A 26058-nucleotide genomic window follows, 5' to 3' on the forward strand; every position below is an offset into this window, starting at 1 on the left:
CAACATCAGTAGTAGACATCAAGTGAAAAAATTAATAAACCTTGATCCATTCATTCATCAAAACCTCCTCTGAGGGTGCAGAAGTGCATGTTCTGAGGACAAGTTTTTGACAAATTTCCGGACCCTTCTCCAAATGCATGAGAAGGGTTAAAATACTACTTCCTAATTCTAATAATAGTCAATTTACAAAATTTAGGATGTGGTTTTCAAACGACGAACCTTTTTCTAATCTAATTTTAAAGAAAAAACAACATTCTAAACAAGGTTACTTCTGAATCTGATCCTTAAAACTGCATGCATTCATCATGGACTTGAGGAGAGTCGGCTGGCTGACTTCTACTTTGAGCTGGGCTGAGAAAATAGAATCTATGAGAGCTGGCACTACTTTCTCGGCTACATTTATGATACATTTCACAGTCATTTGCTGACTATGCGGCTTCACTAAGTATGCCCAGTAACACTCCCAATTTAACCTGTCTAGTGCTTGGACCGCTTTTTCCTTTTATTGTGCCTTCTGTTTACATTCTGCTTCTAGTCGCAGTTTATTTGGCAAATACTCTGGGGTGGTCTCTTCGATCAAGTTTGCTCTGTGAAAATTTTCATTTACACAGTCGACAAGAATGCTCGTTGTTGTAGCCGCTGCTTCTGCTGCTTGTTCCGCTTCCCTGATTTGATTGTCCCATTTGTTGAAGAGCAAGTCTTTATGATTTTCATTTATCTTGGGTGCGCCTGCTCTTTTTCCCTCGTCTTCTTCCTGCCAAGCCAAGTACTCCATCACTCGTTTGTCAATCTGAACATAGTCACTTCGCAAGTCTACCACTTGATTGGTGATTTTATCACTCAGTTCGCAATAATAACTCCACTGTGATATCTTTTGTCCAAACTCTTCCTCTTGCTGCAGTAGTTGTTGGTTCAAGGCGATAGACTCTGAAATGAACTCTGTAATTTTTGGGTCGTCTCTGTGCATCTCCTATACATCCTGCAATTGTTTTCCCTTTTCATCCAAACTTCTTTGATAGCTTATTTGCATTTGCTGGAAGTCTTCCTGCAACTTTTCAAGCTGTTTGCGTGCCTCATTATTGGCATTGGCTTGTTGCAATTGTAGTTGCAGTACCTGTATCTAATTTTCTTGCTCTTTCAACAATTGTTGTACTTCTGACGCTTTTTCAATTGTCGCAGAGGCATACGCCCCTGCGATCTGAGACAGTTTGCTGAGGTTTTCAGTTGGATTATTACAGGATCTTTCCACAGGACGTCTAAGTGTTCAGTATCCTGAGAAAGTGTGTTTTCTAACTTTCTCTTTTTTCTTTGCCTTCTTATAACTACTTTATGTTGGGGACTGTAAAATATGTCCAATGGGGGAATCTCTTCTACATTCAGTAGAAGTTCAAAAGATGGAGCGATAGGAATATGCTCCGTTTCTGTGACATTGCTGACTATGGTTGAGCACACTTCTTGTGTTACCTGCGTATTGCACATAGGTGTTTTTGGGGCCTGTCCTTCAAGATTGATAAGTTCATTGAAGGTTTCCCATTCTTTTTCTAATTCTCCTGTGACGGGTGGTGCTTCAACGATGAGAGGGGGAACATCCCTTGACGGGGAGGCAATAACTTGCTGCCGTGGAAATTCCATTGACTGAGCGATGTCCTTAGCTGACTCTTCACCTTTATCTTGGTCGTTTACGGATTTCATAGAATGCTCAGGCATCTCTTGTCCACTCCTAGATTTAGATCCAGTAGCACTTGAATTCTCACTAAGGCTAATGCTTGGAGTAGGTTCTCTGGGAGGTAGTTGCAGCTTTTCTAGAGGAACAGTGGCGAGTCTTCTTTCCCTGTATACCATGAAGTTTTGGAGGTCATCTAGAGACAGTTGCGATTGAGCTTCCCGCAAAATTTCCTGGAGTGAGCTTTTATTCTGAAATAAATCATCAAATAGATCCTTCTTTCCAACGAATATCTTTATCTTGACGTTCGTTGTGAAATCTTGGGCAACTTTATTTGGGTCAAATGGCATTGCCGAGAATTTAAATAATTGTAGACATGTCATATTCTCCACTTCGGTGAACGTGTGACCCACATCAAACAATGAAAGGGTCCCACAAGCTACAGGAAACTGGGGCCATATGGCCTTCTTTCTGTCTTTTAGGTCTTTGGTTAGGCCGTCTTCTGAACAGGTTTGATATGCAATTTCTCGAGCCATCAGTTTTTCAAGAATATACAAAGGTAGGACATGAGGAGGGACGGTGCTTCCAAATACTCTAATATAGGTGAACCATTCTTCCCCGAACCATCTTGCGATGGGGATGATATCTATCTGTGCCTCAGGTGAGCACCTCGGGGGTTCTTTATCATAAATCATTCTATACATGGGTAAAATAAGCCCATGCAAATTTCGGAGAAATTCAGAATGAACTGAGAATCCCATAATATCTTATGATAGACATGTATGGGTAATGGGTCCTGAGTTGTCCATTTCCAACCCATAGAGGGAAATTTAGACACATAACAAATAGAATCCATAACATATGCGAATAGGTAAAAAGGAGGATAGATCCTTTGAGACATGGATCTCTTAGACCGGTATTTGATAATAACTGTGAACAGGTTATCAGAAAAGATCTTGGCCCAATCTATAATAGCCGCATTTGTGGCAGCATCAATCAATGGTAACCATTCAGATGAAAACTTATTGATATCGGGCATCCCAAATAATCTACAAAGCATGGCCGCAGCAAAACAATATGGAGAGGTGAGGGAACCAGTGCTGTACATACCGTTCTTATACTTTTTGAGCGGTTCATCTTTTCTGGACCAATCTTTAGTGGTCTCTGATAGGTTCGGGTTCTCTGCCACAATGTTTTTAATGAATTGTGCATTGTAAGTCTCCTGTGGTTCAGGAAGATGATACATGAGATTTAAGTCTTGTGCAGCAAATGACCTGATGAGCCCATGTCCTTGAATTTTGAACTGTCTGTCATTCATTTCTGCATTTTCAAGTATCCACTTGATCATATCCGTATATGGGAGAATTTTAGGCCTTGCTACTATTCGATGAAGGAATGAGCACGCCAGTTCTTCTAAGGATGCTTCGGAAGAGCCCTGTGAATCTGCAACAGCGGTGACCTTCATTATTTTGGGGTTTTCTTCTTCAAGGAGTCTGTACATGCTTTCCCACGTCGATATCCCCGCATCTCTGTTACAAGCTGTGTCTGTATATAAAGGTGCCATATCCTTCACCTCAGAGCCCTGAGCCTTACTTTTCTTTCCCATTTCTTCCTGCGTATGGCTTTGTATCGCCTTTCGTTCTTCTTTCCTGCAGCTCACAAATGGAAATGATTGATCAAGAAAGGTGATGGGAGAGTCTTAAATGCAACAGATATATCAAATATGCCACCTTACGTGAAGTAATTCTTTGCAAAAGCACGCGTCTACATTTAATAGATGACAACAAATTCCTTTATTATCATTAAAAGCGCATGATCTTAAGTCATATTATGGTAAGTGGATTTTCTTTAATAACGCGCCCAAAAGTTTCATGATGGGGTGATTTTGTGATTTGGTTCGTAATCATTGCAGATCGCGACATCGCATTATCACACCATCGCGCTCTTGCATTATTGCACCATCGCGTTATCGCAATATTGTACACATCGCAGATCGCAGTATTGCACACATCGCAGATCGCAGAAGTTTTATGCTTGCCATATTTTTGTTAGCCCATTCCTGCGATATGCAATCTTGCGATCGGGGTTATTGCAAATCGGAAAATCTTGAAGGCTTTCCTATTGGCATTACTTTATTGCAATGCGATATATCACTTACTTTTCTGTCATTTTATGATGGGACTTTAAAGATTTTTCTTATCATAAACTTAGGTTTTAAAGTATTCAAAAGATCTTCCTAAGCTTAAGATGGTAACCTTACTTCGAAGAAAGGAAACTCTAGCTTTTCCTAAAGTTTTAACTAAAGGTCCCCATTCATTTAGTATTTTGGACAACACTTAAATGAAAAAAAAGGGGGGGTTGTTGCTAGCCACAACAGGTTGTTATATGATAGTCTAGGAGCATGATATATAATTTTTTGTTTTTATATGCAAGTAGCTTGATGGTTAGGGTTATGACCTTTAGGTATGAGTTAATATGTTGTGATAGTAGGTCATAGTAATCTAGTCTGATCATACATATGTGATTATTATGCATCAACAACAATGTTGATGATCGTATGATGTGAACATGTTAGTTAGTTACTATTATGGATATCATGACCTTACTTATGTTTGAGATGATATGTTGTGAAGTTATATCGTTCTAATATATCTTGATCATGTAGACAAGATATCCTCCCTTGAGATACATTAAGGTATGAGTTTTCTTATGTCGTATATTTGGTGTTTGATTGTTTGATTATGTATTCTATTTGGTTTTTGAGTGTTTGGTGTCTATTATGTCGTCTAGTTGATTTATCTAACATGGTGTGTTTATAGTATGCTTGAATGTTTCATTAATTGCATGATATGAGTATGTGTCTATAAGATTGCATGAAGAAATGATCTTGTTTTAAGATGGTCATACTAACTTATATGTGTTGAGAGAGTTGACATGTATACTTGAATGTAGTAGGTAACAGTTATAGTATTATGTCTAATGACAATGAGTTGACTATGAATTATGACATGATTGTTAGTCTTGCTAAAGGTTGATATCAAATTGATAAATATGATTGTCTTGATATTTGGAACATGTGGTGGGCATGTGTGAGAAGTTACAGGAAACATAGTTGGTATTAACATGACAAGATAATAGTTGATGTGTTTATATAACTAAATAGTTGGGTGACGTGACAGTACATAGTAAGCCTCAATTGCAACAAGGTAAAAAGGTAAAAAGAATGAATTGGGCAAGAATTCCTTTGGCTATCTTTGGAAACTGTAACAAAAAACAAATGAGTTCTTTGCACACAGGAATTATTCTTAACCTTAATCTCGTTTGACATTATTTATATGCGTGCTAGACTCATGAACATGTACTTATTGACATGTATATTAGCTAGTCTCTACTTACAAGGGGATTTGTCAAAGGAATTGGAGTCCCTTGAGAGATGGTGTGGATGTGTTCAGTTGCAAGCAACATGCTTGGAACAACAAGGTAAGGTAACTAGTATGTTGTTATGTTTATTTATGCACTGATAGTTATGAATTCATGGTAATACGATGCAGGGGATTGCATGGAAAAGAGACTGCCATGAAATCTTGAAGAAGGCTCAGGTTGAGCTTTCCCTTGGAAGCACTGGGAACCATGGGATTGATTCATGGAGTCTGTTGCTTATCTTATGTTTTCAGTCTTTTTCTATTTGTTTGTGCTTGATTTGCAACTTTGTTTATGTCTGGTGCAAGGCCTTGCCAATTTGTTTGTAGTGTCGTATTGTTATTGATTTTCATGGTTTCTTCTTGTTTGTTTCTTGTCTTGTCTTTTATGTTTTGAGTCTTGGGAATTGGTTTTTTGAAAGAGGAAATTTAATTGAGCTTAGGAGAATATGACGGAAACCCATAATGAAATGTTAAGACTAAGATGAAGTGAGTGCATGTATAAGGGCAGTTGAAGGTAAGAATTTGGCAATCAGTTAGTTTGGTTCGGTCCATTGGTATAAATGACAGTGGAAGTACAACCATGGGAAAGGTAATCAAGAAAGGTAAGTTGAATGGATTTTAGGAATCATATGCCTTGTCTATGTTGGGACCTGTTTTTCTTGATGTTGCACATGTGTTTCACACATAAAGAGAGTTCTCTTAACCTTCACCTATGATATCTAGTAATTATGTTATGATCATGATTATGCTGATGTTTATATACATATGTATGTGTGTATGTATCTCATTGTCTGATAGGATCATGATTGTTTTATGCTAATGTTTAGGTATATGTATCTATGTATCTATGTCACTGTCTGACAGGGTTGTTAGGGATGATTCTTGTGGAGTAATAATTTCTTATGTAGGGGAATGACATGACGAGGTTCTTGGTCTTATGGGGAATCAAGTGTGGAGAGTAATCATGACAAATATATGAGGTCAGTATCTTGTGGATATGAATTGATATTCTTTGATTACACTATATCTATGTTTATGTTATGACAGGTAACTCCGAGGGATACATTGCTGAAATGAAAGCAAAGTGGTCTATGGCATGTTTGGAAAAGCATGGATAAGACACTGGAAGCAAGGTTGCTTGGTAGAGACAATGTGGTTTCGGATGTGTGGCACTAATGTTATGAATATGTTGCATATGTTGTGCATGTTTCGTATGTGATGTTGTTCCCATGCAGTGTTGTGTATATATAGTGTGTATACATGTTATTTATTCAATGTTATGTATAGCATGGTACCTATAGTGTTGTGTGAACATTGCATATGAAGTGCTTGGTATAAATGGTAGTATGTATATGTTCGATATGTGATGTTGTGTATACATTGTACTATGTGCATGATGGACATGTGGTGTTGTGTGCATATGGTGCTACGCGCATGTTGGATATGCAGTGTTTTGTAAATAGGGTGCTATGTACATGTTGCATATGTAGTGCTATGTACACATGGTGTTCTGTTCATGTTGTACAAGTGGTACTATGTACATATGGTGTTGTGTGCATGATTGTACAAGTGGTGTTGTGAGCATGTGGTGCCGTGTACAGATTGTCCATATGGCGTTGTGTGCAGGGGGTGTTGTGTACATGCTATGCACATGGTGTTGTGTAGATGTGGTGTCGTGTACACGTTGTGCATGTGGCATTGTGTATGTCTGGCATTGTGTACACATTGTACAGGTGGTACAATGTACATGTGGCATTGTGTACACATTATGCAGGTGGAGCCATGTACATGTGATGTTGTGCACACATTGTGTAGGTGGTGCTTTGTATAGGTGGTACTATGTACATGTTGTACATATGGTACTGGTGTACATGTGGTATTGTGCATGTGTCATACATGTTGTGTTGCGGGCATGTAGTACTATGTAGGTGCATTATTTAGTCATGGTTTCGCCACATGTATATCTGTTGTGTTGTACTCTATGTAGGTATATGTATTGTGTGGTGGTGTACATTGGGTGTAGGTGCATGTATTTTGTTGTGTTGTACACTGGGTGTAGGTATATGTGTTGTGTGTCTGGTGTATATACATGTATTTCATGGTGTTGTATGTCGTGTGTGGTTGTATGTGTGTGATGCACACTATGTGTATGTACACATGGTTGAGGAGAAGGCATTGGGTGTTTGTATTGATTAGGCCTAGGAATCCTCGATTTTTGTATGGCAGGATATATGGTAAAGCCTAGAGACTAGGAGACAAGCAAACTCCTCACGATGTAGGTGGAGAAATTTGGTGGCATCCAAACTTGCTTAGGGCCTACTAATTTGGTGGGGATTGCTGTTAAGCTTGAGGAAAGTTGGTTTGGTTTAGTTTTGAGTCCCACATTCATGTTTGGAATATGGCACTTCAGTGAATGGATGAAATAAAGATTTGGATCATCTAATCTATGGTCAAGTGATTCGTGGAAGTCCCAAACCTGGTTGGATTTTTGCATTAATTAATAATAACTTCTTCTCCTTGGTATTTCCTGTGTAAATATACTAGTTCATATGTGGATTTAATGGATGTTATATCCTTTTTATTTCTATTGGTTATATGTTGGTTATGAGTATGTTTTATGATAGGTTTGATGTATGGATCTCATCATGTTTTTATTTGCAAAGAAATGTACAATGAATATAGGAACTAATAGATGATAATTTATCTATTGTGATATGGTAACAATGCTTCTTTATGAATATCATATAAGTATCAACCCGTTATGCTTAGATCTATTGTTAGGACATGTAGATTTCATATTTTTGACATGTTTGATGAAATTCCTTTCATGGTTAGTAGGGATATAACCTAGTAATTGATCAGGCATTCACATTAATACCTTTGTTCCAATGTTATTTATCATTTCTAAAATTTCCATGAATTTATGGGTAGTGGCTTGAGTCTTGGGCCTGAAAAGGTGGCGTAAATCTAGGGACACTCACTTAGAACTCGCTGAAAAAATCCATAGTCATTGCCATCTGCTTTCTCTAGCAGCAGACGGAAGGCCTCAATCACATGCATGGTTTCTCATGGGAGCGATTGGCGGTCCAGATCAATGAAACTTCAATTTTCCTGAGGAGTTTGTCACCTCGAAGGGTTGGTCGGATCTTGAAGGGTATGTAGCATGTGTGGAAAGTCAGATTGGTTTGGTTTTGTTGGTTCCACTTCCTTAACTATACATGGGGAGTTGAGTCACATCATAGTAGCCTCTCATCATATGTTTACCCCACCAGGCTAGTTATATTAGGTAAATGGGGGAGGAGGGATTTTTAAAGTGGTATCAGAGCATGGTTCACCCATTGGACTGGATGGGCAGTTTGTTGGTCATGCATTCATGTCGATTGCATACATGCGTTCTCTATGCTTGTGCTCTACGTACTTATTGTGTATGCATGGTGGTGGCCATGGTTGTAGTAGTGTCACCATGTGGAAGTGGATGGTGTGTTTTTGGATACGGTGGTCATGGGTGTATGTCAGTTATGCATTGGTTATGCATGTCAGTGCTTATATATTGTTATGCATATATTGATATGTTTGTAGTTGTCATGCATGAGGTCATGGTATGTGGTCAATATGGTCATGTATTGATAACTGGATAGTGGTTAAATTGATGTTATATGTTGATTTGATTATGATTATACATGTATCATCCTAATCTGGTTGATCTTACAGATGACATATCCTCCCATGAACTATACTGAGGTATCTTGATTAAGTTATTTTTGGTTTTAGCTGAAATGGTGTACTTGCACGAAAGAGATCAAAGATGACTAGCAATATGGTAGACTGTAGTTCACGATGTTCTCCCCATGGGTTGGATGAGAAGTGTGGTATTGGGAATTCTTCTGAATTAACATACACATTGAGAAGATTGAAGATGAAAATAAGGAGTTGCAAGGAAGATAATGATAGGATCATTTAGGCACAAGAGAAACAAGAAGAAGTCAATGCAATAATGCTTCACAGTTTGTCAAAATTGTAGAGATAGATACCACTTTAGATTATCCATGGGAAGGAGGATAGAACTAATGGGCCAAATGGAATTAGATCTCATGGTGGGCACAAGTCAGATAGAGATGATACGATCAGAGATGCCATGATCTTGGATACTCCAGATAGGAGACGTGATCGACACGTTCTATTCTACTTTTGGTTCTGGCAGACAATGTGGTTATCATCATTAACATCCTTACAGGGGGAGTGATAGGGGATATTTTTCAAATGAGTTCAAGAAAGCAAAGCCACCTACCTTTGATGGCTATTTGAAGAAGTCAGAGGATTAAGAAGCATGGCTACTTGGGATGAAGAAATTATTTTAGTTGCATGAGTACAAAAAGAATATGAAGGCCAGAATAATTATCTTCAACCTCAAATGGAAATCAGATATCTAGTGGGAAGATGTGAAATGGGTTAGAGAAACCAAGACAAAAGAGTTGAGTTGGCATGAATTCAAGAGACTTTTTAGGAAGAAGTACTTGTCATAGAGGTACTATGATATCAAATCCAAGGAATTTTGTGAGCTAAATATGGGATCTATGACATATGAGGAGTATATTGAGGTATGTATCATATATTAAGGATTTCTTGTAGTTATTGAGGTATGTACCATATTTTAAGGAGAGAATGCCAAAATTCAAATATTTGACAATATATTTTCATTACCATTTAGAGATAAAATTGAGTATGATGAGCCTTGGTCACTTGAGGAAGTTATTGGAAACTTAAGGAATTACTATGAGCAATCAAAGTGCAAGACAAAATGTCAACAAGGTTGTAATGGGAAAGAAAAGTCTAAAGGTAAATGGCAACCAAAAAGAATAAGGCCTCAGGATGGAGGTGAGAAGGAAAATGTTTCACCTTAAAAGAAGTTTAATGGGTCATAGCAGGGAGGGAAAGATAATAAAGATGATGGTACATGACAGTTGCATTGTTGGACATGTGGTGAGGAGCATCTTAAGAGGGATTTTCCACAAAATTAGGGTGGTATACCTACTATTTATAGTGCATAGGAAGCACAAAAAGTTGGGGATGTTGGGAAGAGCATTCCATGAATTTATGTAGCACTGGATAACAAGTAGTAAGATCACCAGGAAGCTATTATCGAGATAGATAGTAAGCTTTGTGATCAAGTTATTTCCATTTTGATTGACCCTAGATCTAATTATAGTTATGTTAGTCCTGACTTGGGGGATAACTATGGTTTAAATAAAGAATTACATGCAGAATCTTGGTTATTATAGTTGGCTACATGTAAAAAGAGGAGAGTGTATCACTAGGTAAGGTCTTGTGCATTCGAGTTGAATGGTATGCCTACTTTAGCATGTTTGAAAATATTTCTATTGGGATCATATAATATCCTTTTGGGTATGTAATGATTGTATCTTCATAGGAGCAAAGTGGATTTTTATGAAAAAGACATTAAGTGCTTGGATGACAATGGAAAAAAAAGGATCTTACAAGGTAAGAAGAAAGAAAAATCAATTCGATCGGTGACAACTATGTAGGCAAAGAGCAGTCACAAAAAAGGGTGTGTGTTATTTGTAGTGCATATTTATAGTTATAAAGGTAAGGATATTGAGAATGAAAAGGTATTAAGTAGGTACCCGATCTTACAATAGTTTTAGGATCTGTTTCCAACAAATGTTTCAGAGTTTCTGCCTCATAGACACTAGTACAAAATGAGAAATTAGTGACTTGGTGACTAAAAAAGTTAGTCACCACATATTTTCCAAGAGAAATACTACCAAAAGTGAGAAATCTTATGTGACCGAACTAAAAAACGACTAACATAAATCACTAATTTAGTAATGGGTTAAAATATGTGACTAGCTAATAAGTAATACAACTAAGAATGACTAACATGAATGACTAATTTAGTCTAAGAACAAAAATACAACTACCTAACAAGTACTACAATAATATGAATTAGTTTTTTATGCTAGTCATCTTAATTGTGTCAAGCAATCGAAACTTACAAGTGATAGGGGATCGAAAGGCTATTAAATATTGGTTGAAAGGTTATATTTCCTTAAACACTTCGCCATCCTCACATGGTGTATAGGTGAGCCAACTTTGCATTATTTATATCTAATAATTTGTAATTTTAAAAATATATTTTCTAATAAAAAAATTCATTTTATGTATTTTAAAACAATCTATTCATTGAATCTAACTGGATCTAGTTCCAATTTGAAATTAATTTGAAGAGAAGTTTTAATTTTTAAGACTATAATATAAAATAAAAACTATAATTTCATATTAACCGACCTAGATCCATCTTAACCCCACTCCGGGTCTATCAAGCACCGAGAGGGATCCAATCTCTCGAGGTGCAAACTTTTTTTCTAGTGCAAAAATTGAGGAAATGTTTACACCTCGAGGGATTGGATCCCTCTCAACACTTGATAGTTATAACATTAATATGGATCTAGGTTGGTTATATATATATATATATATATATATATATATATATATATATATATCTATATATATATATATATATATATATATATATATATATATATATATATATATATATATATATATATATATATATATATATATATATATATATCTGTATATATATATATATATACATATATGTATGTATGTATGTATGTATATGTATTTGTCTTTCTTTGTTATTCCCTCTGTCTATCTCACCCCCCAAACATACACACACTATCTCTCCCTCTCTTCCCCTTCTCTCCCTCTCTATCTATATCCTTCTCTCTATTCTATCCCTCTATCCTCTCTCCCTAACTCTCTCTCCATGACTCCCTTGTCACCCCCTCTCTCTCTCCACCTTTGTCCCTCTATGTTTTTCTTGTTATCTCCCTCTCTTACCCCCTCCAATTCCATCTGTCTCTCCTCATCTCTATCTTCCTTCCTCTCTATCCCTTTTCTCCCACCTCCCTCTATCTCTCGCCCCCAAATCACTTTCCCTCTCTCTCTTTCCCTTATGACCAACTCTTTCACTATCTCCCCCCACTCCCTCTCCTTCTCCATATCTATGTCTCCATGTCTTTCCCTTCCCCTTCTCTCCCTATCTCTATCCTCTTTTCTTCTTTCTCTTCCCTCCTCTCCTCTCTCCCTCACACTCTCTCCATCTCTCCCTTCTCACTCCTCTCTCTCTCCACCTCTATCTCTTTATTTATTTGTTCTTTTCCCCCTCTCTCTCCCACTCTAACTCCATCTCTCTCTCTTTCTCTCTCTCCTCTCTCTTGCTTCCCCTTGCTCCATCTCTCCCACCTCACTCTCTCTCCCCCCATCACTCTCTCTTTCTCTCTCTCTCCGCCCCCTTGCCAACTCTCTCTTAAATTTGATCATATTGTATTGTGTTTAAGAAATTATCTAAATTAAAAAAAAAAAATTCGTTGTAAAATATTAAACCTATATTTTCAATCAATCATGCCAAAGAAAATAAAATAATGAAAAACTTTAAAACATCATGCACTATATTTAATCTATTATAATTAGTCAATTTGCGTGCTCTCATCCCTTGGATCACTAGCTAAGATGGATCTATGCCGGTTATATATATATATATATATATATATATATATATATATATATATATATATATATATATATATATAAAGAACTGGCATAGATCCATCTTAGCTTAATTTTATTAAAACCTTAATTTAATTTCTTTGGGAATATTTTTAGTAGTCGTGAGGATAGAGTGTTTAGATATATCTCAAATTGTAACATTTTCCACTTTAGATTCAATTAAAAGTATGTTTTAAATTAAATTAAAGAAAAATATTTTTACTATGAAATAAGTTATGGTTTTTTGGCATGTGGTATTGTTAAACCATGGTATTGGCCCGTGGTATTGTAAGAAAGCTGCTTTACAAGCTAATATCTATGGTAAAGTGAGGGTGAATATCCATGGTTAACAATCTTGTTATATTTTTATAAAATATACTGATTGTGAAATAATTTATGTTTTTTGGGTGCATGGTATTGATAACCCATGGTATTGTAAAAAAGACTATTTTTAAAAGTTAATAATATCCACCGTAATTTGGGGGTGAATATCCACGGTTAAGAATCTTGTCATATTGTTATAAAATATTTTGGTTGTGAAATAAGTTATGGTTTTTGGAGTTGTAGTATTGATATGGCATGGTATTGGCCCATCGTATTGTAACAAAGCCTATTCACAAGTTAATAACAAAAATAACAAATTATTAAAAATAAATCATTTAAGCCAATTGAAATTTATATATTTTATTTTATATTATAAATAATTTTTTTTTCCATTATAAATATTTCTTTTATTTTACATTTCTAGTTTAGCGTTGGGTGCAAATAAAATATTCACAGATACAACATCACATTGCAGCAGTGCATTTTTCTCTGTCGTGTTCATATTTGTGTGGAAATGCCAGAAGAAGGAAGACCATCAATGTGATCTATGGATTTCATGGGATTCTGATTCTAGATGGAGCTTGCATGGAAAATACCTTAGGAGAACATCAACGATTAGATGGAGGAAGGGCAAGGTCATTGGGCATGGAGATTTTGGCCATTTGTACATGGGTATGAATTTGGACTCTGGAGAGTTCTTCCTTTTTACTAAAGATGATTTTTGTTCTATGGGTAAAAAAACTCGAGGGTTTATATGATCAAAGCATAAATTTCATCTAGAGTTGAGGGTTTAATGATTATGATAACGCAAATCTTGATTGCGACCAACAATTCATCAAAAGGTAATGCACAAGTAAGCATTTTACATGTCCTTATTGTACAAAGGGTTTAATGATTATGATAATACAGATCTTGATTGCACCAAAAATTCATCAAAAGGAAATGGACAAGTAAGAATTTTTCATACCCTTATTGTAGAGATGAGTTCGCTCCTCCCTAACTTTTCTAGAATGCATGATTTTTTTTTTTCTTTTCACATATTTTTTTAGTGGTTTATTGTTTGTGTAATGAAATCTACCATGTTGAAATTCAAAGGGCTCAAGTGATGCAAGCAAATTTTCTGGGAGGATGAAAATACTAGACCTTCCTCAAACTTTGTTACATGAAATTAAAATTTCTTGTAATCATGAACATAAAATCTTTTCTGTTTTATCGTTAGATTTTGATCTCAATGCCTACAGTTTTAAACCATGTTACTATATTTTAAGAAGAATATACTTAGATCCATTAAACCTTACAACTCTCCAAATATTATGTGAATTTTAGCTAAAGAGATGGAATCTAAATGGATTTTGTAATTTAGACTCAATGCTTACAAAAAATGATTAAAAGTGGAAGAACCCAAATGGTCTGATAACTTTTACCCAGCCATCAATTTCCAAGACCTTTGATAGTATTCTAGACCTAAACAGAGAGAGTAGAAGAAGAAGAGGAGCATGGATGAGGTGGACCCTGACCTACTTGATACTTTTAAAAAGTTGGGCATGCCCTTGACTAGAAGAAGAGATTGACCAACGTTGTTGTAGATCTTGTTTTTCATAGTGTTTTCATTGCTACCTTGCATAGGTAGAATCTATAGGAAATTGAGGTTATCTTTTGTTCATTATAAGAGGTAATTCAAGAGTATCTTGATCTATTTAGGAAGTAGCTTGGTAGGGTTTTCCCTCCTGCTCATAACTATTATGATGCATTGTATTTTTTTTAGTGATAACTCCTTCTATTAAATCCCCAAGCACATTTTGTCACCCATGGAAATATCCACTTATTTCAGGATGAATGAGATGGAGACCAAGAAGTTTGAGAGAACTCTTATTTTTGTAGATGAGAGGAGTTTTGTGAGGTGAGAGTAGTTTTGTGACATATATTGAAGGATGCACTGCGCCATTTTATGACACCAATCATCTCCATGCCACAGTAGTGGATCTCTATTTCAATGAGGGAGCAACGATAAAGTATTCCACTATAAGGAATTGGTATGTTAGGGATGAGGAATGCAAACGTGGGATTTATAATTATATCATGAAAAGAGGTTTGTGTGATGGAGAGAAATAAATGATTTCTTGGACCTGAGTAGAGACTGGTTTGATAATCACCTGGAAATACTCAAGCATTATTTTGAAAGGCGATGATGAAATTGGAGAGTTCCATTCTGTTGCCTTGAAAAATAACTATCAATAGGGCGGGACAAAGATGATCCATATAGGGAAGAATTCCAGGAGTAGGATTGTTCCTAAAATTATATCTATAGACCAATCAAGGAACTACTACAGATGATTAGTGCAGGTGCAACCAAATTCTCATAATGCAAGGAATTTTCACAGTGTGATTTGATACTCATCGGTGACCAGGAAACTGCAAATACTTATCGTTACATTCAGGTACAATTTGAGTTGCATTCCAAACTCTCTAATTTCATTTATTGATATTCCTTCTTGTGTCCTTGTCTCTCTTAATTTCATTGTGGTAGGATTGGAATGGGTTAAAAAATCAAGCATATCATTCAGTAAAATGGACACCCACATGTCACTACATGTCATTGTGCATACTCTCTGTTTTCTATATAATTAGAAGTGAGCAATATGATGTGTGCACAACTAAAAATCCTAGCAGGCATGATGAACCCAGACTTTGCATGGAAATCGAAACCAAGAATCATAAAATATCAATAAATTTGTGACACGGAGTAAAAAACACAGTAAAAGATTCTATGCAAACATTGTTTATTTAGTGCAAGATCCCACTAATATTTCATAATTTCCAGAGATGGTGGATGTCATGAAGATGTCCTCAAGAAAAGTTACTAACTTGAAGATAAGATGGTAAATGCAACTATTTTCTTTAAATAGGATAAATTTAGGTAATTAAAACAAGTTTGAAAATCACTAGAAACACCACCCCCACATAATTTTATTTCCAGTTGTACAAGATAATATTGATAAAATTATGAGCACTTCCATTTAAATTGAACGTACATAAAATAACAAACAAGGTTGATTCTTTTAAAATCTATATCCATCATTAAGTATAAGATATGATAAAGGATGGCTCATAATTTTAAAGGTTATATCCATCACAAACTATAAGATAAGAGTTAATGAGATGAGAAAATGTTTGTCTTGATATAACATGTAAATGTCATATTACTTACAAATCATGCATATTGTATCTTATTGTTCATATGTTAATTGTATAAATTCAATCTGGGTATTTCTTTACCTTTAAATTGTCAAATATGTAGAAGTTACATTACACTAGCTTAAAGCTGCACACAAATAAAATATCAAAAATATGGCTGGGGAATGAGTAAGAATTTTCACACTGGTTTAAAATTTCCCCTTGGTTGGTGAAGAACCAATTCAATGCTATTTTTGGTGGAGTATTAAGTTATTAACCAAAGATAAAAAAAATGTTAGTCTAGTAAATGACTGAAAAAAAAGATATTTAGAATGTTATTTAGAAGTTACATTTAACGTATCTATATCTACCCCAACCCCAACGTAACTATAATGTTCCAACTTCCAACTCCATTTTTTTATATAGAAGTTACATTTCATGTAGCTATAGAATTTACACGTACATGTTTTTTTTAGATAGAAGTTACATTTTACATAGCTATATCTACCATGACATAACTATAATATTCCAACTCCATTTCTTTCACACTTTTCAACATTTTAAAGATTTGTCTATTTTAGTGTGATTATGCAATTAAATAGTTGATATTATTTAAAACATATCCTATTTGCAACATTTTGAATTCTTAAGTGGGATATTGGGTGGGTTTTTGTTAGTACAATATAACATGTTTTAAGTAGATGGTGTTTTATAATTCACCCAAGAGGTTTTAGGAGAAACCTTGAATTGCATGCTTGTTTCCATTATACATCTAACATTTGCAACCTTTTCCACGTGAAGAACCTAATAGCCCATGTTGAACATGAAGAAACTACCTCAAAAATTGGGGAATATCAGTTATTCTATTTGCATATGGGGATAGATTCAGAGAAGGCAACAACATCTATCATAAACGGCTTTCTCATGTCCTACAGGTAAAGGTCCGTATCATTATATTTCTATGAAATCTCGGAATGTGTCAAAAAATTAGATAAGGAAATATGTATGTACGTACGGAAATATGGGATCTACCATGTAAGTTTACTTTACTACATGAAATTCTTAATTTGTTAGATCCCAACTAGTTACGGTTGAATTTATTTTGTTGTAATGAGATTAAGAATAAAGTTGTCATTTTAATCACTGAAATCTAACATGTAAGATTTATTCACTACTTGAAATATTGTATTTTTTAGAGCCCAACTTATTAGGATTATGAAGAATCCTCTTTCATGACAATATTTATGAATGCTCTATTCTTGCTCAAATAATTACATATTACAGAAAGGAGGAAAATAAATGAGATGGAGCTGAGCGGTTTCTATTTTAAAATGTGTCAAGGGAGTATAAAATCATCTTCAATTGCGTTCAAATATTTTGGAGCACCCACTAAAGTGCTTCATTTTCCTCCTAGTTAATTCCATTTCCACTATCCCGATGCTTCTAGAAGTCCTTCTCCAAAGTGATCTCTTAACTATATTGGAGTGAAATTGATTACTTGATTGGAATCCATGGATTACAATTTGATTAGGAGAAAGGGATGAGAAAGATTCATATTCTTCAATATATTCCACAAGTTAAAATCATATCTAACAATTTCCTTTCTGTTTAATTGATACGACAATCACTCGAGAATTTGTTATGATTTGGAGACATTTTTCAATGAATTTTTTTCTTCTGAAAGTTATGTTCTCAATTAAAGAAATTAAAGAAAAGGTGAAAATGATGCATTCGAAGGATTTTCTATTGTAGTGCCTAAAAATTTCTTGCTAATGTGAAGGGTTTGGTATTTTCTTGACTCAATATTAGTCACATTTGACTTCCTAGCATTTCTTTTAATTTTATTTTCTTGTGTTTATATTGCTATCCTTGAATTTGGTGGTCTACTGTGCGTGTAATAGGAAGTATTAACTATTAATTACTCTCAAAGGTGATATTGATGGACAAATAACTTTAAATGTCCCTACTTGACACTTTAGTATTACATGATCATGCAAAGAAATTATTAATAATATTAAAGGGAATATGATTAACATATAGTGTTTCTTGGCTTGTCATATAATTACTACATTTTGGCCCCCAACAATATATTTGAGGAAACTTTTTGGTTGTTACTTGTGGAGCTTCCCTTTTGCTCTGAAAAACATCGAGGATAAATGTCCATTGCATTGGCATTGGACATCATCAAAGATGAATTCACCAAAAACATTAGAGGACATGAGAGCAATTGGTACAATTAGCGGATAACAGCAAGAGAAACACCAAGGCACCATAATTTCTTGTGTATTTAGATTCACTCAAAATTAACTAGTCACAAAAAGTACCCTTTTTTTCTGAATATTTTCATGTATACAGAAATACTAAAAACACAATTTTATACCAATTATTCAAACTAATAATTATCTGATAGTCATAATTTATTATTAACTAGTATAATATGATTAATATTATAGGACACAACTATAAGGTCTAACTGTGAGGGGAATTGTGGCAATATATGTACACTTCTCATTATATTAGACAATCATCTCTTAGAGTGTGATATTGATCCAACAAAATATACTCCTAGAGGCCATTGTGGGATTGAATTTTTTCTTTCAGTGGACAAGTGGTGATATATTTTCTTAGGCCTTAGTGTTATGTTTCCCTAAGGTTTTGACACTACTCACAGCTAGCACCTTCATTCAACCAAGTGAGGTACTCATCTTGGAAAGTTGAATCATTTTGTCTCCACAATCTAATATGATGTTGGATCAATGTCATTATCCTAGAAACATAGGTCATAATAGCGAGGAACTTTTACTGTGGGCAAAAGAATATCCAAATTTAAGGAACATGACTCTTTTAGAATAGGAAATAAGGATTTTTTTTACACTGATATTTTTTTTTTCCATTTGTTTTCACAAGTTATCTATTGCCCGATATTTTTAACATGTACCTTAGTTGGTAAGATTGTGCCTAAGGTTTTGTTGAAGGTTGAATACTAAGTTCCTAAAGTGTTATTTTCTATGGTGATGTTTTATTTGCCTTGTTTATACAGGTCATCTAGTAGCATAGTGGCCACTTTCAAATGTTGAGGTATATGTCGTATAAATATTTTATAGTATACTTTATTTTATATTCAAGTATTCATCGTCTTTCATGACTTATACTTTGCATTGTATCTTCTTTCATTTTCAGGAAAGGAACTCAATATTGATGGGAAGCAGCAATTGAAGAAATAGGAGGACAATAACACTGGATCGACAAATGAAAAATGAGAGAGATAAGAGAATCTATTTAGTGATAACCTTAAAGACAATATCTTGCATAAGACACACTCATAGAGACTGACGGTCAAGCCTTCAATGTTAGTGAATTCACTTGCAATGCTTTGGCAACACAGTGATAATGTTTGGAAATGATGAAACAATATTTCATGTGTAAATTGTAGTCCAACCGATATTAAGTTGGAAACTCATATTGTAAGACTTGATATTTTATATAATAAAATTTATATGGTCAAAATTATTCTTATTTGCACTTTGTATTATTTATTCTTGTAATTAACATAGGTAACTTTGTGTTATCATATTAGATAAACATGCACATTGTATGGCATTTCTTTAAAATTTAGTCGCAAAACCATACTAATTAATTTATGTACATTAATAATGAACACATAAAATCAATATAAAACTATTAAATAAGTAGTTTATATTAATTAATGATGAGCACAAATAAAGTTAATATATGACTAAATTAGTTGTTTATATGGTTATGAATGAAATGAAATAAAATGAATAGAAACTACTAAATCAGTCGTTTATATAATGAATACGAAAATACCAAAAAAACATAAATGGCTACTACAAATGATAATTTTTCTCTTAAAATAATGACTAAATTTTGCATATATATGACTATTAGCAGCTAATTTATAGTATCTTATAACACGACTAAAATTTAGTCATATTTGTTTGGTCATTAATTGATTTCAATGATGGCTAAAATGTGGATATATATGACTATTAGTAGCTAATTCATAGTATATTATAACAAAACCAACATTTTGGTCATGTTTCTTTAGTCATTAATTGGTTTTCTCGAGGATTCATATAGTAATATATTTTGTTGTATATTTGGTCATTAATTGCGGCAATTAATGACTAAACCAATGAAAAATTTATGACCAAATTTATGACTAAATATACTACTAGATAGTAAAATTGAGGAAACCAATTAGTGACTAAGCTAAAAATGACTAAAAGTTGGTCGCATTATAAGATACTATAAATTAGCTACTATTGGTCACTGCCTGAATAACGGTTGTTCATATGAAAATTTTAGTTGTTTTTTAAGTAATTAATTAGTCATTTTGTAGTAGTGAGAGAAGTGGACTTTTCCATTGAGTTGGTACTAAGGGTAATATCAGCATCAAATTCATCGTATAGGATGAGCACATTAGAGCTAGTAGAGCTAAAGTTACAATTGAAGGAAATGATTGACAAGGGACATGTTAGGCCAAGTGTATCACCTTGGGGTGCACTAGTGTTGTTTGTGAAGAAGAAGAATGGTACTCTCAAGCTATGCATTCACTACAGGTAGTTGAATAAGGTGACCATCAAGAACAGGTATCTATTGCCAAGGATTTCTAACTTGTTCAATCAATTGAAGGGAGTAGCATTGTTCTCGAATATTGATCTGAGATCCAGATATCATTAGGTACACATCAAGGAAGAGGACATTTGTGAGACATGCTTCTGTACCAGGTATGCACATTATGATTTTTTTCAGTTCCATTTGGCTTGACTAATGCTCTAGCTACTTTTATGTACTTGATGAATAATGTATTTCATCCTTATCTGGAAAATTTTGGTATTGTATTCATTGATGACATCTTGATATATTCTAAAAATGAGAAAGAGAATTCCAAGCACTTAGTATTAGTGTTGAGCTTTCTTATAATAATGGGGACTAGGAATCTTTGAGGATGAGTTCACTTGAGGAAATCTATGGGAAAAGATGTAATACTCCCATCAGTTTGAGTGATATAGTGAACAGGGTGTTGATTAGACCATATATGTTGGTAGAGATGGAACAAGAAATGTAGGTAATCAAGAAAAATCTAAAGGCAACATAGTCAGGAAGAAAATTTATGCATATTAGAACAAGTTGTTTAAGGAGTTTTGGGTTGGGGAATAGGTGTACTTGTGCATCAAGCCGAAGAAGAGCTCCTTAAGGATTGGATTGTGTTCCAAGTTGGAACCTTGGTTTTGTGGACCTTTCAAGATTATTGAAAGGATTGGACTAGTAGCCTATCGATATGTAGTTCCTACAATAGTGAAATTCCATGAAGTTTTCCATGTGTCAGTTCTTAAGAAGTATGTTAAAGATGTTGATCATGTGATTGATTGGTTTGTATTGCAGGTGGAGGTAGATGGAGAATTGCAACTGGAACCTCAGTGTATATTGTACAGAAATATGCTCATGCTCCGGAACCAAGCAATCGAGAAGGTTAAAGTGCAGTGGAAGGACTTTGGGCTCGATGAAGCTACATGGGAGATGACATATTAGATGCGGGCTATGTATCCTCCTCTATTCGCTCATTGAGTGAATGTTTTGGTGTGATGTTTTTGGTATATTTACATATGTATATAGATGTAAATATTGCCATGAGATATGTTATAAAGCTCCAATAAGTAGTATGGGTGCCATGTCATTACTGTTTTCATGTTTTCATGTTGTCATGTTGGCTTTCTTCTCAGCAGGTTGATCAATGTAAATGCTACATTGAGCTAAGTTATAAAGATCCATGGGTAGTATTTTTCTCTTTAAAAAGTCGTATGGATTGTAGGTATCATTCAACACTGATGGTATTCCCCAAAGGGGGAGGGCTCTATAACAGCGTTTATCAAAATTTCATGTAATAATGTTAGCAAAAGAAAAATAATAACCAAGGTCATGGGACAAGTATTCCATGTTGATTTTTGGGAAAAACATCCTACTATGGGTGTTCATTTGGTTTATTATGGCTAAGGAAATTGAAAAAGGTAATGGAAAAGGATTTGGAAAGGCATGAGCCATTAATTGGCATCTTATTTATGAGAATAATGCAAATTAGGAGAAGAGGACTGTGGAAGGTCACGTGTTGCATGTGAGGAGGAAAATGATGGAAAATTGAAGAAAATAGAGGCCTCATTAATAAAAGATCTTATGAGAATCAGTTAATAACTTTCCTCAGTTAAATTTTGGATCTCTATTCTCTCTCTCTCACTCTTGGACACTTAGAGCATTCTTGGAGAAATCTAGCATTGGATCGAGGAAATCAAAGGAAGGACGAAGAAGGCAAAAGGAAAGAAAAGATCAAGCAAGGAAGAGCAACGTCAAGCAGCTACAATGTGACTAGTTTCAAGTATCGATTTTCATGTGTGATTTCCTTACTATTTTTGGCACGCATGGTACATGCATGTGACTATTTGGTTCTCTTGTTGCCATTGGCATGGGGTTTTCCAGGTGTAACAATGTTCTTCAGCTTTTCCTTACCATTTCTCGATAGCCATGTTGTGATGGGTTCTTTTTTATTTGGTTAAGGTGGATTTCCAGATGGTTTTGAAACTAAGTGAGGTGGTCTCTAAAAGAAAGAAAACAAGGCATATGAATCCCACGACTAGACTAGGATTGGGGGTAGAGTTGATTTTTTTGTGTCTCAGTCAACCTAGGAATCCTCGACTAGTGAATGGAAGGGTACAGGGTAAATCCTGTAGATGTGTGCCCTCAATCAGGCCTAGGAATCCTTGACCAATGAATGGTGAGATATATGGTAAATCCTAGAGGGTGGAGTCATGATTAGGCCTAGGAATCCTTGACTATTGTATGGAGGGATATATGGTAAAGCCTAAAGACAAGGACATAGCCAATTTCCTCACGGTGTAGGTGGAGAAATTTGGTGGTATCCATGCTTGTTTAGGGCCTAGTGATCTGGTGGGGATTGTTGGACATTAGATAAACAAACGATCCTTGTATGTTTCACAATATGGACTAACTACCTGTCGTGGATCCTTATCTTTGGAAATGCAATCATTGGCTAACACATGCGGGTTTTGGTATAACAACAATCGTGAATCCCAACAACTGGTATCAGAGTGTAGGTCATGAGTTCAATGCACACCCTGATTGTGTTGGTGGGAGATTGTTGGGCATTTGATAAACCAGTGCTCCTTGTGTGTTTCACGTCATGGACTAACCACCTCTTGTGGATCCTTACGTTTTGCGATGTGATCATTGAATAACACTTATGGTTTTTGTATAACGATAATCATAACTCACAACATGGATTATGGTAAAGCATGACGAAACCTATTTTGGTTTGGTTTTGAGTCCCACATTCATGCTTGGAATATGGCCCATGGGTGATTGGCTGAAAGAAAGATTTGGTTCAATGAATCTATTATTGAGTGGTTTGTGGAAGTCCGAAACCTGGTTGTTTTTTTCATTCAATAATAATAGCTTCTTCTCCTTGGTATTTCATGTGTAAATATATTGGTTCATATGTGGATTTTATGACTATGATATCCTTTTTATTTTTGTTGGTTGTATGCTGGTAATGAGCATGTTTTATGACAAACTTGATATATGGCTCTAATCATGTTTTGATTTGGAAAGGAATGCACAATGAATATATGAACAAATATATGATAATGAAACTTTTGTGATATGGCAACAATGCTTCTTTATAAATCTCAGATAAGTATGAGACCCCTATGTTCAGGTATGTTGTTATGACCTGTAGATTGCAAATTTGTGACATGTTTGATGAAATTCCTGTCGTGGCTAATCCAACCCAGTTATTGATCAAGTGTTTCAATTAGTACCTTTGTTCCAATTTTATTTATCCTTTCTAAAAGTTTCAAGAAGTTTTGGGTAGTGACCTAAGTCTTGGCCCTGAAAATGTGGCACCAAATCGAGGGTCTCTAGCTCAAAACTAGCTAAAAGTTTCCATATTCACTCACATTCCCTTGATGTGGGAGTGTCTGGAAGGCCTCATACACATGAATTTCTTATCATGGAGTGGCTTGGGGTCCAGATCAGTGAAATGTCAAATTGCCTCAGGGGTTGGTCACCTGGACAGGTTGGTTGGCTCCTGAAGGTTCTGTAGCATGTGTGGAAGGTTAGATTGGTTTGGTTTTGTTAGTTCCACTTCCTCAAACATACATGGAGATTTGAATAACATCATAGTAGCATCCCGTCACATGTTTACTCTAGTGGACCAGTTAACCTGGGTAAATGTGGGAGGAGGGTGTTATAGCTACTTCAAGAAATTGATATTATTTATAATTAAGTATGGTCAAAGTTAGTTGTTGGAGTATATTAATTCATGTAAGAATCTATTGATATAATTTTGGTTGACAAAATTTAAAGCTTGGTGTTATTACAATTAGTCTAGCCAGTTATTATCATGAGTTTGTCTCTGTTGGAATTGGTCATTCCAAAAATAGACATGTTTATCTATAAGAATTTCTCAACTAACAAATATTATAAATACATGAAAAATACTTGAGGCAAAGAAGTCTCATGACAAAATTGAAAATGTTGAAAAATGGAAACAAGAAATTGCTAAAAATAGAAGTGCTAAAAATAGCAGTTTGGGTTTCAGTGCTGGATTGGGCACAACGGAATGAAAAATGGAAGTGCTAAAAATAGAAGTTCTATTTTTAGTAGTTCAGCATAAATTCCTATTTTAGTCAGTCCCTAGACTAGAAATAGGAAGTAAAATTCAAATTTGACATTAACAGTAGTTTTTAAATTAATTAATTAATTTAGTTTGAGTTAATTAGTTAATGAATTATGAACTTGAAGTCTATGTGAGGACATGGAACAATTTCTCCTTTGATTGAGGGATTTAACCATCAGTTAAAGGATGAGGATGAGTTGTAATTAGTTGGCTCAGTTAACTGAGTCAAGTCTAGTTAGATTAATTTAACAAGTTGTTAAATTAATGAGATTCAATTTGTTAATGCTTGCATGCATGTAACAACTAGTATTTTTAGATAAGTGAAGATTCACTCATGGATAACTCATGGATGTCAATTCAGACAGAGACCTAGTTGAGATCAGATGGAGGGACAATGTACTATCAGTTTCTAGGATATTCCTTGTGAATATTCCTTACATGCAGAAGGAATATTATTCCTTATGGATTGCATAGTTGGGCTTGAGGTTACAACAGGTATGATATGGCCAATTCACACATGATATGACATTGGACCCCAATCAAAATTGCACAAGGAAATAGGAGCTTGGAGGACTTGTGCAACCTATATATACATGCCTAGGTAGTCCATAAGCTACATCATCAGAGTACAGAGAGAGCAGGATAGCTTTTGAGCTGATTCTTTTTGTATGTTGTTGAGGATTTCCACTTGATTGATAATACATAGATAGAGTTTTAGGCTAGTGCTTTCCCCAGGTTATATCTTCTATGTTATGTTTGATTACTTCTCAATCTCAGTTATATATGTTCATGCTTGATATTGCTCATGTTCAATTAAGCTTCCGCTAAGTTTATGGTAGATGCAGATCTAGTATTATGCTTTAGTACATTGCATATATCAGTTGGATCTGTAGGTGAAATTTCTACATGATATCAGTGAGTTAGCTAATTTGTAGAGAAAATTCTACAGAAAATGGTAGCAAAGGATAGTATTGGTTAGAGCAACAACTTTTATTGGATGGTGGAAAAATGTAGGTAAATGCATGTAACATTCTCATTACGATATTATCATGTGAGTCATGCTAGTTATAACAAGTCTATATGTTATGTTTTATGTTAAAATAATGGTCCTTGAAAATGTATGTACTCGGTATCTCCATGGATGGAGTGTGAATTTACCTAAGTGACTT

The sequence above is a fragment of the Pinus tabuliformis genome, chromosome Q (assembly GCF_031772625.1).
Source record: "Pinus tabuliformis cultivar Carrire ecotype Pingquan chromosome Q, CPIR1, whole genome shotgun sequence".
NCBI lineage: Eukaryota > Viridiplantae > Streptophyta > Pinopsida > Pinales > Pinaceae > Pinus > Pinus tabuliformis.